General features: G+C 47.8%; 1 non-coding gene across 1 annotated transcript; it reads left to right on the forward strand.

Moving 5' to 3' along the window:
• The first annotated feature begins 3,404 nt into the window (after positions 1-3,404).
• Positions 3,405-3,478, forward strand: Trnaa-cgc (transfer RNA alanine (anticodon CGC)). The gene has a single exon. It is a non-coding gene; the product is annotated as a tRNA-Ala (tRNA).
• Positions 3,479-15,421: the final 11,943 nt, after the last annotated feature.

A 15,421-nucleotide genomic window follows, 5' to 3' on the forward strand; every position in this document is an offset into this window, starting at 1 on the left:
TGGGGCTCAGTCTAACACCTGAATACTGATACTTGATTGATTAGGGTGATGGTGTATCTGTCACCTCGGACATATGTATTTCTTGGTGTTGGGAAGGTTCAAAATCCTCTCTACACCTATTCTGAGGTTTCAATTGATCGTGGCAGCCCTGGTAACCCTGCTGTGGTGCGGGACGTGGGCAGCCATCCCTCCTGTGCTGCTGCACTTGCCCCTGTCCATCCTCCCTGTGCCTCTGTGCGCTCTTCCCTGTGTCTTTGACAAACGACCCACTTACCTCCTTGAAATCTGCCTTTCAGCTTCTTCAGTAGGGCAGCTATGAGTGCTTGCTTTCTGCACTGCCTCCTTCCATTGACAGAACCTCCTCTGCTCCTGCCCACACTCTGGTCAAGGAGGGACCCCATCCCCTGCATGCATCCCTGCCCTGGCTCTCCTGCTGCCCCACCAATGGATGCTGGTTTGCTCCCTATGCTGGTTGCTGGGGTGCTGCAGGTACACTCATGTTCAGATGCCTGGGTACTGATTTCCACCCCTGGATTTGCGCTGGCAGAGGGAAGCAGGCATCTGGTTGTGGTGGTTCTCTTCTGAGGCACCTCCACAGGTTCCCACAGCCGTCCTGACTGGCAGCCCCATCAAGAGTGCAGGAGGCCCCTTCCCCCACACCTCTCCAGCACCTGGTTTCTGTCCTTTGGCAGTGGCCATTCTGAGGTGGAACGATTGAACTGTGGCTCTGAAGCAGTTTCCTGAGGGTTCTCCACAGGGAGCAGCTTTCCAAACCTTATCGGCCATTGCTGCATCTTGTTGACATCAGGGAGGTTGCTAATTAGCAGTAGGAAAGTAAGAAAGGACAGTTTCATTAATGATTCCTGGGTTTAGTGCCCTGTGATCAGACACCACTTGCTGTGATATTCTGATTTGTGAAACTTACTCCTGTGATCATTATTAACTCTCATGTGACTTTTGTGAATGCTCTGTGTGTACTTTAGAAGAAAGCAAGTTCATTGTTATCAGGGACACACACACACACACACACACACACACATACATACATACACACATATGCCTAGTTGATGCTTGTGCTGAGACACACTGGTATGCTAAGGTCTCCTATTATTTTATTTCTGTATTTTATTGCATCTAATTTGTTATTCTTTGTATAGTTGGCTGTTGTGTTATTTTCTGCAGATGATGACCTTTACACCATTTTGGTTAATCACCCTTTTATTATTAATGAGTGTCTGTCATTCCTGGTTACATTTCAGTGACATCGGTTTGAATTCTACCCTTTGATACTAGTAATGCTAGACTTGCTTTCCTGTTGGTTATTATATTATTAATTTTCTTTTAGGGACATACTAAAATTCAAATTTATACCATACCCATTACTTTTGAGACCTTCCACTTTTTTTTTCACTTCCATAATTTGCTTATGAAAGTCAACCTTTAGTGCTATTGTGGCTCTATTGAGGTAATGTGTCCTTTTTTTCTGGATATTTAAAAAGTGTTCTCTTTGTCTTTTTCCTCTAAGCAATTTCTCCATGATATACTTAAATATGGTCTTTATCTTGCCTTGGATTTGTAGATTTTTCAATATAATGTTTGCTGTTATTTTTTAGTCTAGAAATTTTTGATCTCTATCTCTTCTTGTTTTAGTTCTTCCTTTTTGTTTTCCTGGAGTTCCATTCAAAGAGTACATTTTTGAGTTTTGAACCATCTCATATTCCCCTTTTCCTTGCTTTCTAATTATCTGTCACTTTTCTCCTTGTGCATTGGTCTCAATATTGTTAGTAGATTTATTTCCCAGTTCACTAATCCTTCTTATGCTTACTTAAACTACTTTTTTACCCATCTATAACATATTTACTTTAGCTAAATTTTAGCTTTTAGCTTTAGAATTTCCATTCAGTTCTTTTTTATAGATTACATCCAATCATTTATTTTTTAAATGTATTGTTAATAGCTATTTTACATTGTATGTTTGCCAGCTGCATTCCATTTTTGCCAATATTTATGTTATCTACCTGTTTTCTTATGATAACTTCAGTGAGATGTAATTTATAAGCTATAAAACTTTTCTAAAAGAGCACAAGTTTGTAATATCAGTGTATTAAAGAAGTTGCACCACCCTCATCACAATCTAAATCATATCATGTAAATCATCACCTGTGAAGGAGCCCCTTATCCATTAAGAGTGACTTCTGTTCCATTTCACACCAGGCCCCTGTCAACCATGGGTACTGATTCTGTCCATATTAATGTGCCTGCGTTCAGCAACTTAACAGGTAGAGTCATAACTGTGATTTACTTCTTTCACTAAGCACAATGTTTTCAGGATTCATCCACATTGTAGCAACATTACATTTTACTGATGTTTTTGGATGAATAATGTTCCATTATGTGAATATAACACATTTTACCCATACATTCATTAGATGTTGAGTAGTTAGGCTTACATTTTGGGACACTATTAACGGCATTGTTACGAATATTTATGTGCAAGTTTGCATGTACATTTATTTTCATTTCTTTTGGGGAGGGAAGTGGAATTTCTGGATCTTACCTTTACTCTGCTTCCTGCCGGGCAAGGTGGCCAAAGGCACCCGATGGCTCTCAGCTACCACTGCTACCACCTCAGATGGCTCTGTGGGGGAGTGCCTCCAGGGACCCTCCCTGGGAATGCCTTCCCTGGCTCCCCAGTGGGGTCTTCCCAGCAGGACCCAGAGGTACTTCCCCACCATCCAGAGTGCAGGCCACACCTCTTCAGCTAGGTCTGGACCCAGCCGAGGGCCTTCCTGGCACCTCAGTGCAGCCCGGCTGGTGGCAGCTCTGCTCTGCTCTGCTCTGCTCTGCTCTGCTCTGCTCTGCTCTGCCCAGGGACGTTTCCTGCCCCATTAGAGACCTCTTCGCATTCTCAGTGGGTTGCTCAGTTCTGCAACCCTGGTGTGACTGGAGATCCTTCCTCCTAACCACCCCTCTTCCAGTCCCTACTCTGTCCTCTGTCCTGTGTGAACCTCAGATGACACACACTCACAGGTGTGCAGAGAGGTGCATATGGACAATGGGAACACCTTGTAGTGGGGTGACTGGCACACACATGTCAGCGCCTGGGGGACCTGGGAGTAAGTCTCCAACATGCTGCATGGTCCCCTGGTGGCATTTGAAAATATTTAAATTTCCTTTCTTTCATTACTGTGGATTGGACCTAAAGAACTTTAATTTCTTAATCTGCCCTCTGGTGTTCTGAAATTCTGTGATTCTGTTTGAATGCCTTTTGGTATAGAGTGAAACAAAATTTCTGCCATGTTTATTCAGGGTGAAATCATTTATAAAGTGAATGTATTCTATAAGATTCTGCACCAGAGGTAATCAGATGAGCATGTTTGACTCATACAAATAGAATCTTGGGCTGGGGATATAGCTCAGTTGGTAGAGTGTTTGCCTCGCAAGCACAAGGCCCTGGGTTCAATCCCCAGTATTGCAAAAAAAAAAAAAAAAAAAAAAAAAATTAGAACCTTATGGCCATTTTTTGGCATTTCTTGCTTTTATACTGGTGCAAACAAGCACAAACTAGTAACTCCTTGTAAGTGGGCAGAATGTCCACTGCATTCTGTAGCCTGCTCACCCTTCATGCAACTAGAGGCCAAGCTCTTGGAAGCAAGGCAGACACTTTCCTGCTGGTGGGTTGGCTTGTGGGGCAGAACATGCCAGTGTCTCAGCATTTGCCTGGAACATGAGTCTAAAAACCTCCTCAAGAAAACCCACTTTGCCTGGGCACCTCCACCCCATGGTGGGTCTGCTGTGGACACTCACATCCAGGTCCCCCGGGAACATGCAGTGTGTCTCCAGCTGCCAATATGCTCACCTGGCCTTGCTGCTGGAGCAGACGCTCTCGGAAAGCTCTGTGCTGCTCACTCGAGTCCAGAAGTGACCCGGTGTCTCAGAAGTAAAGGGCAGTGCCTGGTGCTACCCCAGTTGGCATCGCTGCCCAGCTAGGGGTTGACCCTTCGGCAGGGAAGTCTTCCCAGGAAGGCGAGTGTGGTTCCCCCCTCACTGCTTCCTTCTTGGTCACTTGGTGGTATCATGATATTAATCATTTAGAATGTAAACACTGAAGCCACATCCAGAGAGGAAGATTTACCCTTTCTGCTCCTTTGTTCCTTGAATCCAGAGCATGTTGGTCAAACTTTCTGAAACCCCTGAGGACGTCCTTCAGCCATGTAAGGGGTGGAACTTGAGCAGACCTCTGTCCAGCTGGGTGAGGCCAGAGAGTACCAGTGGCTGGTGGGCAGGTAGACCCCTGCACACTGGTCAAGAGTCGTGGGTGGTGCCTCTGGCCTGGTCTGTCTTCCCTGCCTGCTGACCAAGGCCTTTCTCTCCAGTTTATGGAGTCTAAGTTTCATACACTTAATAGTGGCGAGTGATGCCAGAGCTCTGTGGTATAGTAAATCTCTAGCGTGAGATAATCTCAGTTAATTATCAGCATAAAGCAGGGAGAGGTCACTTTTTTAAACATGGCCATAGAGCCTGCGTGTACTCTGATGGAACTGGAAGGAGACAGTCCCATTAACCTTTGTATTGTATTGATAAAATTATATACCTCCCACACACCCAGGGGGCCCTGCTCCAGGGGCCTTCTGAGCTGAGGACCCCTGACTGCCCCAGAGGCATGGGATTCAGCCTCAGGCAGCCCAGGCCCAAGCACAGTCTTGGTATTTATTAAGAAACATGACCTTAGACAAGTCTTTTTTTTTTTTTAATTTTTATTTTTTGGTACCAGGGATTGAATCTCCAGGGGTACTCAAACACCGAGTACATCCCCAGCCCCCTTATTTTCTATTTTGAGACAGGATTTTGCTAAATTGCTTAGGGCCTCAATAAATTGCTGAAGTTGGCCTCCAACCTGCAATCCTCCTGCCTCAGCCTCCCAAACAGCTGGGTTTACAGACATGTGCCACCATGCCAAGCTTGGACAAGTCTTAATCTCTCAAAGTCTCATATTTTTTATTTATATTTTTCCTTTCTAAATGTACTATATGTAGGTTTGTCTGTGTTTTACACGTTTTATAATTATTATGACTTTTAAAAAAACAAGAATTTCTTAACACATTTATAAAATGCTTAAAAGAGCATTTTTAAGCATCTCTTCATATTCTTTTATATAAAGAAAAAAGCAGTGCTGCGGGCGAGGAAGTTGATCCTAACAGTCCCCAGCTTCCTTATTTGTTTCATGGAACTGGCAAATCAATTGAATAAGAAAAGGAATTTGAAAGTGTGTCACCCATGTGGTCAGCAGCCCCACTTTGTACACCACAGACTGAAAGGCCATTCCTTGCCCTCCTGAGTCACGTGGACATGGGGGGCATGTGGTGGGATGTGAGTGGGGGTTGTTCTCTTGCCACTTGTCATGGGCTCCAGGTGACACCAGCGATGGCCGAGGTGCACAGCTAGGGCACATGGAGAGACATACAGGAGGTGGCAGCAGTGTCCCCTGCCACTGGGGACAGCACCACAGTCATGCCGCTGAGTTGTTGCTAGGAGATGAGGTGGTTTCCCCACTGATGTGCCCAGGGTGCTGCCAGCTGGGTCCTCAATTCTGGATCATAAGGTGTGAACAGGGTATTTGGCCCAAGTCCTCAGTTCCATCTCCAAATTCAAATGAAGAGCATTTGCATATAGTGCAAAATAGACTAATGTAGAGCTTTAGTTCAAAAATTTTAAGAGGTGACCATGCCTGCAGGAAAGATTGGAAAGGCCAAAACGAGGTTAATCACAGAAACCCATGAGGTGGCATGCCTGTAAGGCACATCAAGGGCAGCCATGGGCTTGCAGCACCTGCATGTGCAGGCTGATTCTCTCTCAGCAATTAGAGAATAGGAACAATAGCGTGCATTCTAGGTCGTATTCCCAGCCATCAGAGTTAATGCACAGAACTGATTGCGGTCAGGGTCCTCCTCACCATATTTCCCCGTCTTTCAAGACAGGCTTCCAGCTCCGTCACCTCTGGAAGGCCTCTCCGGCTATCCAGGTCTCATAAGCAGCCTTCCTCTTTCTCTCAGTTCTGAGAGTTGCAACATGATTTAGCATTCATTCTAAACTGCCCCTTATTATTCCTCCTCTTTCCAATTAAGGCATAAATTCTTTGGGGGCCTGGATTTCATTTTACCTTCCTTTATTATCCTGCCAGAGCCCAGGGCACTGTTCTAGAAGCAGCGCTAGGGGAATCTTCGGTGAGTGGGCCATTCTCCAGTGGCCCTGTGGTTCTGCCCCACTTTCTCTCACCATGGGGTGAGGACACCCTTCCTGCCTCAGGGCCGTGGGCCACATCCCCCAACTTTACCTTTTCTCTTCTTCTTTAATCTGTGATAGTGATTCTTGGAGAAGGAAGACTCTGATCCTGCTACATCTTTCAGGAACCCCAGTGTTTTTTACCCAAGGGCATTTCCTTTCTGGATTATTCCCAGGCAGATTCCTTATAGATGCATCTTGTGAACCTGTATCCCTGTGTTCCCTCCATCATCCCCCAAACCCAGCTTCCATGCCCCTCCATCATCCACTGAATCCAGCTTCCGTGCCCCTCCATTATCCCCTCAACATAGCTTCCCTGCCCCTCCATCATCCCCAAAACCCAACTTCTATACCCCAAACAGAGGTTGGTGTCTTTGCTTGGAGGATGAACCAGCTGGAGCACCAATTCAAGCTGAGAGGAGTGGGTTACTGGACAACTCTGGGTGACCTGCACTGCTCCGTGGACTCCTGGTCCTCTGGTCTCTGCAGAGTACACTAGAGGGGGATTCTGGGTGACCACCAAGCCATCTCTGCTTGCCTTTGTTAGCAGCTGGCAAATTCCACCTGAGTGATATTCTTCTGGCTCTGCTCATTAAGTTCTGGCTGTGTTCGGATCAAGAACTGGGATGCTTTATAGTCAAGGTGAAGAAAGGGAGTGCTGAGTAGTGACCAGCAGGGAAGGCCAGGGGGAATCTCAGGGAGAAGGTGGGAGCAGCCCCATACTTCCCTTGCTCTAGTGAGGAGACTCCGGATAGCCAGGCACCACCAGACTACAGCTGGCCACTGTGATGAGGGACCTTCTCTGGGAACTAGCTCTAATTCAATTCATCTGTTTGTCTGAAGTCCAGCTTGCCTATTTCTAAAGGGCTTAAATGGAGGACTCAGGAGGGGATTGAGAAGGTGATGTGTGATGTCACTGGACTGGACCCTGCCCAAAGCACCAGGGCGCTCGCCCAGGGGTTCCACAGGACAGTATGTCTGTAAGAAAGGCCCAGATATAATGTGTGGTGGACTCCAGGTTCTGCCCTGGGGCTCGGACCAGCTCTCTTTGTAGAGTATTTTGTGAACAGTGAAAAGAAGTGAATTCATTCTGTCTTCAAGGGCCTTAGAAAGAACTCAAGATGGTGAATGAGAGTTCCTCTACATTATCAAGCTCCCAGTCACCTGGCAGTAGAAGAGTGGAGTTCGACCCTGGTAGGCAATGAAATCAAGGGAACTTTAGTGCCAAGTTCAGACAGGAAAGCAGGAGGAGGCTCAGCATCTGCTCACCTGAAGGAGACCTGATATCCTAATCCAACCTCATCTCCTCCTCCTCCAGCATGACCCTGACTCCTGTCCCCGAGGCTAAGACGAGGCTCGCCCCATCTTCCCAGGTGCTGTGTTCTGTCGTGAAGTCAGTGTAGCATGGCTTCAGACACTAAGTCTGCTTGTGAGCACTGTGGGAACCAGAGTGCAGCAGAGCATTCTTGCCTGGGCTCTGCCTGGACACCGTAGCAGGACACAGCCCAGGGCCAGTCACAGCCTGGGGATGAAGAGCTGGTTCCTGCAGGACGGCTGCCACTTAGGCCTGGTCTCTCAGTTCACCCCTGTTCTGGGGGCTCCCTCCAGCCCAAGAAGCACACTGGTCATGTCTGAGAAGAAGGTAAACATGGTGCTGACAAGGTGACATTGATTGATGGCATCGCTGTGCACACCAGATGTGGGAAGACAACGTGGGCATGTAAATGAGGGCTTGGGTGGCTTTTACAAACACGTTGATGTGGCCACAACACATCATCCTGGCATGTGAGGTGACATATTCAGGACACAGAAAGGGAAGCAGACGGCCAGCCCTCTGTGATGGTGGCCTGCTTCTCGATGGCCCCTTTCACGAGGAGATGTTAGGCAAAGATGACTGGGCATTACAGACTAGTTGCCAAAGTTTTATAAGTGCTCGACTCTGATGCCATTTATCTAACCACCCAAGGAGCAGAGAGGACAGGAGAACTCAGGGGTCTGCCTTTTTCTAGAGTGCATTTGCCTTGAGCTGGGGAACTGAAAATGCACTTTATGCTCTCTTCTTGCTTCCAGGAGGGCTGCATCTTCTGGCCCCTCCACTAACTACTTTCTACTTCCGTTTCTAATTGCAAAAATGCTTGAGAGAAAGTTTATTGGCTGCATTTCTTGAGAACTGGTCATACAAGAAATGCACAACTTGGCAATCAGGGTAGGAGCCCCTGGGGCAGAGTGCCCTCTCCACAGGACTCAGCTCCACCAAGTTCCAAAGGTATTCTCTCCCTTGGGAACGACAGTGCATGAGGTCCCCCCAAGCTGGGTGCAGGCTGCATGTGTGTGACATTCACCTGAGAGCCCTGTCTGCACGCCCCAGCACAGAAGTGTCCAGAAGGGACCTGAGTGACAGCTCTGTGGTCAGGAGCCAGCACTGGTGTGCTTGCCTGTCCTCCATGTGCACTGCTCATGTGTTACTGTGTTCAGCACACACTGGATGTTTGTGAACTCTCAGGCCCACACATTAAGAGGCTGGAACAACCTGCCATCTAAAGTCACTTTTGGGACCCCTCTGGCGGTCAGCTGATGCGGGGACAGCACAGGGTCCGCAGCCTCTGCCACCACTCAGTTGACATTTCTCTTATCTGGAAATGTGCCTTGATATCCCACCTCCGAGGATCACTCAGGACACCCAGCAAGATATGCTAAGTCCACTTAGTGAACACTGCTGCATACCAGAGCAGCATCTTCTCATCAATACTACAAGTCACACTTCCTTCAAGCCTCTCAGACCTCTTTCTTTTTCTATGTCCAGGGAAGCTTCTTTCAGAAATTGACACCCACTTTCTGAGAGATATGATCTTCTTATGCCACGCCAGGGTTTTCACAAATCCTCAGCTTCAGCTCTGTAATTCCTTTACACCATTAACTCCCACATCATTCCTATGTTATTATAAAGTCCGAGCAGCCACACGGTACAGTTTAAGATGTGGACTCTGATACCCTCACTTCGAGGCATCAGGACTTCAAGTGTTTTAAGAAAGTCATCAGAGCACAGAGCAGAGATACTTCAGTCTTGTTATTTATTTTTTCCTAGAAAAGGAAGAGTACATATTTGCATAAAGTCTGTAAAGAGACCACAAAGTCTAAGGGAGAGGGTGTGATTTAACCCTGCAAATCCTTCCAAATGCTGCCTGTTGAAGACTGTCCCAAATGTTAAAATTCAAAGTCCAAGTGTGTTTTGTAAGATAATGCTAAGGAAATAATTAAAAATTTCCAAGGTAACTCAGAAAAACCTTAAGATATTTTCTTCCCAAATATCCCGAGTGGTAAAAACCTTCAGACAGCTCAGCAGAGTGCTGGAGAAGAGGCTGAGCCTCAGGTCTGTGAGGCAGGAGCCCAGGGAGGTGGCAGGCCTCAGGATCAGCCTAGGGCCCTTGGAGCCAGGCAGGCCAGGCAGGGCACCCTGCATGCTCTGCTCCTGCTTGTCTGTTCTGTTTTGTCTTGTGTAGCAGGAAGCATTTACAGCAAAAGCTGAACAACTAAAACAAAACCTATGATATCATGTTATCACTTTAGAATATGCAAGAAAAAATGGCCATGGGAAGGCCAGCAAGCGGTTCTGTCTGTCAAAAATGCCAAACTCCCAGGAACACCAGAAACCGCACATCCCCTATTTTCTGGAACTTCCCTGTGTCCACTCGCTCAGCATCTGCCTCCCTCCCATCTCAGGGATCCAGGGAGGTGAACTGGTTGGCGGCACTGTCTCCAAGGGCTTCCTGTCTTAGAGGCCGAGGTTCAGCTGCCCACGGCACAGGCAAGCATCCAGTGCCAAGTCAGTCAGCTTGTGGACTCAACTCACCTTCCTTTTAGTAAGAAGAAACTTTACATATTCATATGTGATCTATGGAAACAGACACTGTATGTGCTTATCCGTGTACATTCATATCTGCATATATGATATAAAGAAAAGTACATGCTACATAGTACCTGTGCAGCGTGCATATGTCACATGCAGATCCGTGTGCACCACATGCACACCCATGGTGGACTAGCATAGTGGCACACACCTAGAGTGAGACATCATTCAACCACAAAAAGTAAAGGAGCCTGGCTGGCTCTGTGCCGTGGGTGAACCCTGAAGTGTGAGGCTGGGGGACTGGGCCAGGAACGGGAGGGCAAGCATCCTCCACTCACTGGACACCTGGGCTGCGGTCCCCAGAGGTGGACCACAGTGACAGTGCCTAGGAGCAGGGACGGGGAGACGAGGAACTGCGGATTCCAAGCTGCAGAGTTTATGTCTGGGCAGAGGAACCATCTCATTGGCCATGGGGATGCCGCCACCCTGGTGAGCGCGATCATCACTGATGACTTGTACACGGGAACGGTCACCAACCAGGACCTGGTGTTGCATGTTCCACCACAGCAACCGCCATGGAGGCTCAGGGAAAGCACTGGGATGGTCACTTGACCTCTGTGGCAGTCCTGAGTGTGGGTCTCGTGTCTACAGCTGGGACTAGTCCCCTCACTGAGGAGCTGAGCAAGGTGTGACTCTGTGACCTTCCTGATCCACGTGTCCCCCTCCTGAGCCACCAGAAGATGCAGAAAGTGCCGGCCACAGGTGAAGCAGGTCCCCTGTCCCTGAGACCCCATGACTCCCTGCAGTTATGATGAGTCTCCGTTCCACATCGGGCCTTGAAGCCCTGGTTCCAGCAGAGGCCCTGGGAGTGAAGTGGCCCTGCTGGCCAGCAGCCTAGCCACATGGGCACTCCACCCTCATAAGGGACCCTGCTTTCCTATGGTCCACGGGCAATAGCAGCTCTGCTGTGTATACAGTGGGAAAAGTTCAAGCCTAACACAACAAGCCCAGCAAGGACACTTAAAGGGCCTTTGCTTTCCTCCTTATGCCAGAGATGCTCGGTATTAAAATGGAAGATAACAGAAAGTGTAAAGAAAAAGTAAGACCCTCGAAAACCTCATCACTCATAAGACTTCAAGAACACTATGATGTATTTATTGACAGTTTGCTTCTGTGTTGAGCCTGCACATGCACACACACATAATTCAGATCGTAAAGACTTTTATCTCACAAATGCCATGTATTTATTGTAGAAAACTTGGAAGGTACAGTAAAATTAAAGGACGATAAAATTATCTTATCATCACTTCAATGTAATAGTTTTATGTGTGCTTCCTGAAATTCTGTCTGTTAACATTGTTTTCTGATTATAGAAAACACAAACGTTAACTGTATAAAACTGAAAGAACAACTTGTTAAAAATCCTACTATGGTCGCTGTCCTTCCTGATATATAAGTGTAGCTGCAGTGATAGAGAAGTATTCTAAAGCAAATTCTACACATGTCACTTATGGAGAGGACAAGGCCTTCCAACAAAAAGAAATCTGCGATGAGGTGTCTTCATGGGTAAATCTATTGAGGATTTAAGGGAAAATGAGCATTAATCCCACCTGAGCACTTCCAAGGAAGAGAAGCAGAGGGAACATATCTTACCTACTCTAGGAGGTCCTTAACCTGACACCCAGGACAAAGGTACCACAGGACAACTATAGACCCAAACCCTTTACAAACACAAACGCATAAATTCTCAAAACACAGGCATGCCAAGTCCAAGGGCACACTGAAAGATTTATACACAGTGACCAAGCAGCATCTAGCCCAGGAATGTAAGGATAATGCAATTAAAGAAAATAAATCTATGTGATCAAATGCAGTTCAAGGGACTTGGCACAAGCAAGCTTCTCAGTAAGATTAACAGAAGGCTCTCCTAAGAAACAGTGGAGTCCAAAACCCTGGGAAGAAACACTTGAGTGGCCTCAAATAAAACATGATCAATCAGGTGTTCCACATCCATCAGAACTGTCCTTCAGAAATAGACACGTGAACACAGAACCAGAAAAGCCATCACTGATATGCTCTCTGTACCGAAAGTTGCTAAGAAGAGACTTTCAGGCAGAAATGAAAAGACACTAGACAGTAACTCAAATGAACACAAAGAAATAAAAAGCACTGCTAAAGGTAACTAGTTAATCATAAAAGAAGAGATAAGTATGTTTTTATTTGTTACTCTTTTCTTTCCTTGTCAGATTAAAAGACAAATGAATAAAGCAATGGTTACAGAGCTGTGTTGATATGCTATTAAAGAGTAATTTGTATGATGCTAGAGAAAAAGAGAAAAGAGGAAATGGAACTCTATTAACGCCAAGTTCCACATGCTATTGAAATCACATTGGCATTAATTTGAACTATCTTGTTTTAAATTAAAGATTAATTGCAATTCCCAGGAAAACTCCAAGAAAGTAGCAAAAGAAGCAGCAAGACAATGAAAATAATGTACCAGAAGATACACACTGAACACAAATGGAGATAGAAGGAAGGATGCAGGGGCAAAAGACCCAATAGATGCAGAAAATAAAACCAAATCACGCCGAGCTCCTCCCCAGCCATGAAGGCATTGAGTTCAGATGCCCAAGACTCTCAGTGGAAGACAGAGTCCAGCAAATGGATCTTAAAAGTAAATGTTGCCCTGGTTCCTGGTCCAACCTGCGGGATGCTGGAAGCCACGGTTCGCCCTGACACCAAATCACCTCCAAACCTTCAACATTATTTTCCACCCATCAGAGGGGTTCCCAGAGTAAACTCTTCCCCAAATTTGAAGGGAGCAACAGACAGAAGAGGAGACGCAGAGGGGACACGGCTACAAATCCAAAGCCTGAGTAAAAGCCTGAGAGGTTCCTCAGGGTCCAGCATGGACAAGACTGAGAGACCAAGGAAGCCATCAGACCAGTTGCTGGCAGGTCCAAACCCCTATGAGCTCTCCCAGCAGGATCCCAGGAGGGTCCTCAGTGGCCTATCACCTTCTGGCAGGGACAGAGACAAGAGAACCAAGCTTCATCATGCAGGAGCAACCCAATCTTGAAAGGCCCTGCCTTCAGTGGACACTACAGACCAGACCCTGGTCTGCTGAGGCTTCTCCAGAGCCCAGCTGACCTGGGGGCAGGGGAACACGCAGCTCCAAACAGCATAGCCTTGCATGTGACAGGATGTGCATGACCCATCCAGCAGACCAAGTTCCTCAAGGACACAGCTGAACTCAACAGTGCCACCAGCCAGCTGGACAGGATGGATGTCAACAGGCAGCACCACCAAACAGCAGCAAAGCACTGGAGTTTCTCAGGCTGAGGTGGGATGTTCACCCAGATGGACCTCATCCTGGGCTGAGGAATGCACCCCAGCGAGTCTTGGAAGAACAGGAAGCGTAGGGCATCTGCACTTTCACAAGGGAGCTCAGTCAGAAAGCAACTGAAAAGTAGAGCTGGGAACTGACAAAATGCTCAGAGATTAAACAACAGATTTCTAATTTGGAATCACAGCAGCATATGCCTGTGATTCCAGCATCCTGGCAAGTTCAAAGCCAGCCCCAGCGAATTAGTGAGACCCTGTCTCTAAATAAACAAATAAAACCAGGAGATGTGGCTTGGGTTTTATACTGGGTTCAATCCCCAGTATAAAAAAAATTAGATTAATTGAAAGTGAAAACAAACGTTTGAAAATTATGTGGGAGCAATGAAACCACATCCAAAAGGAAATTCATAGCATTGAGTGCTTGTGTTAGAAAAGAGAAAGACCTGAATAACCACCTAAGCTGATGCCATGGACACTTACGAAAATCAAAATAATAAAAATTAGAGAAGAAATCAATTCAATGAGAATAAATCAATGAATGAAAAGTTAATTCTAAAAAAAAATAATAAAATTAATAGACCCCTATCCAGTCCAAGTAAGGGAAGAAGAGGGATCACAAATTATTAAGGTAAGCAATCAAAGAAGGAGCCTCGTTTACAGGTCCCAAGACATCAGAGGGCGACAAGGACACAGAATGAACAGCTGCTGGACACCCACTGAGCACTTGGGTAAAAGGGACGCTTCCTCAGAGATGCAGCCTGTTGGAGAGCAAAATGAGTGAAAGGGACCGCTTCTTGGAGATGCAGGCCCTGCCTCCCATCTCCCACTGAGTGGGTAGAATGCTGCCTGTTCTCAGGGAACTCATCTGTCAGTGAATGAAGCTCCCTGGGAAGCAGCAGCAGCTCCTCCAAGGCCTGGGCATGAGCTGCAGGGCTGCCATCCTCCATCCTTTCAGTGATGGCAGCCAGGAGCTGGGCTGGCTGGGGCTCCACAGGCTGCTGAATGGGGAGCCTGGGATTCCACAGCAGCCATGCAGAAGTTCAGCAAGGAGCCTGCCACCTGAGAGTAAAGGGGCCATCCTCAGGATATGTGAACATCCTTCAGGTACAAAGGAGACGCCTCTGGCTTCCAACAGGACTGCTGGGGTTGCTCCCTCCTGGATCCGCCTGGGTGGGCCGTCCAGAGGCCAACATGCATGAGAACGCAGGGCCCCTTGAGGGATGGTGTCATGGCCACCACGTGCAGAACATGCAGGCCCCAGAGGGAGCAGACACCAATCTGTGTCCCGCCCTGGGCGCTGGCTGGCTAGGCTACGCTAAGGCAGACGGAACAGCGGTGCCTCCGTATGGACATGTGCCAAAGCCATGTCTGTGCTCCCTGGCAGAGGGCGCCAGGCAGGGCTGGGTGAGACAAGGCACACCCATGGCAGGTAGCATGCCAAAGTGAGAATTAACAAAGGGCTCATCCTGTCCTTTGAAAGAGGCTCCCACCTCACGACTGAGTCAGGCTTGTCCTCCATTCGGGCTGCTCCGTCTCAGCCCGGGGCACTCAGCTCGTGCCATCCTCTGCTGCTGTACCGCCGGCTCACCAGGTGGGCTGGGCACCACCATCAGCCGCATCTGTGTGCTTACCAGTGCCCAGACAAGGGCAGGAGGGCGGGAGGCAGCGCTTCACTCTGGCGGGATCTCCTCCCCGAGGGCGCCTTGGGTCCCCAAAGCGGACGTCACGGTGGTTTGGGACTCAAGACACACGCGGCAAGTCCACGGTGGGCGGAGCCACGCGGGGGCGTGCCCAGGCCGCCGGTGCTTTTTTGCGCATGCCTAATTCTCAGGCAGCTGAGTCAGGCGGGGCTGGACAGGCGGGATGTACAGCGCAGGTCCAGACCCGCCCACTCCGCGTGCGCAGGTGCTTTGGACGCCTCACTTTGTGTCTGGTGTTGGCGTCTGG

This window comes from Sciurus carolinensis, unplaced genomic scaffold (assembly GCF_902686445.1).
Source record: "Sciurus carolinensis unplaced genomic scaffold, mSciCar1.2, whole genome shotgun sequence".
Taxonomy (NCBI): Eukaryota; Metazoa; Chordata; class Mammalia; order Rodentia; family Sciuridae; genus Sciurus; species Sciurus carolinensis.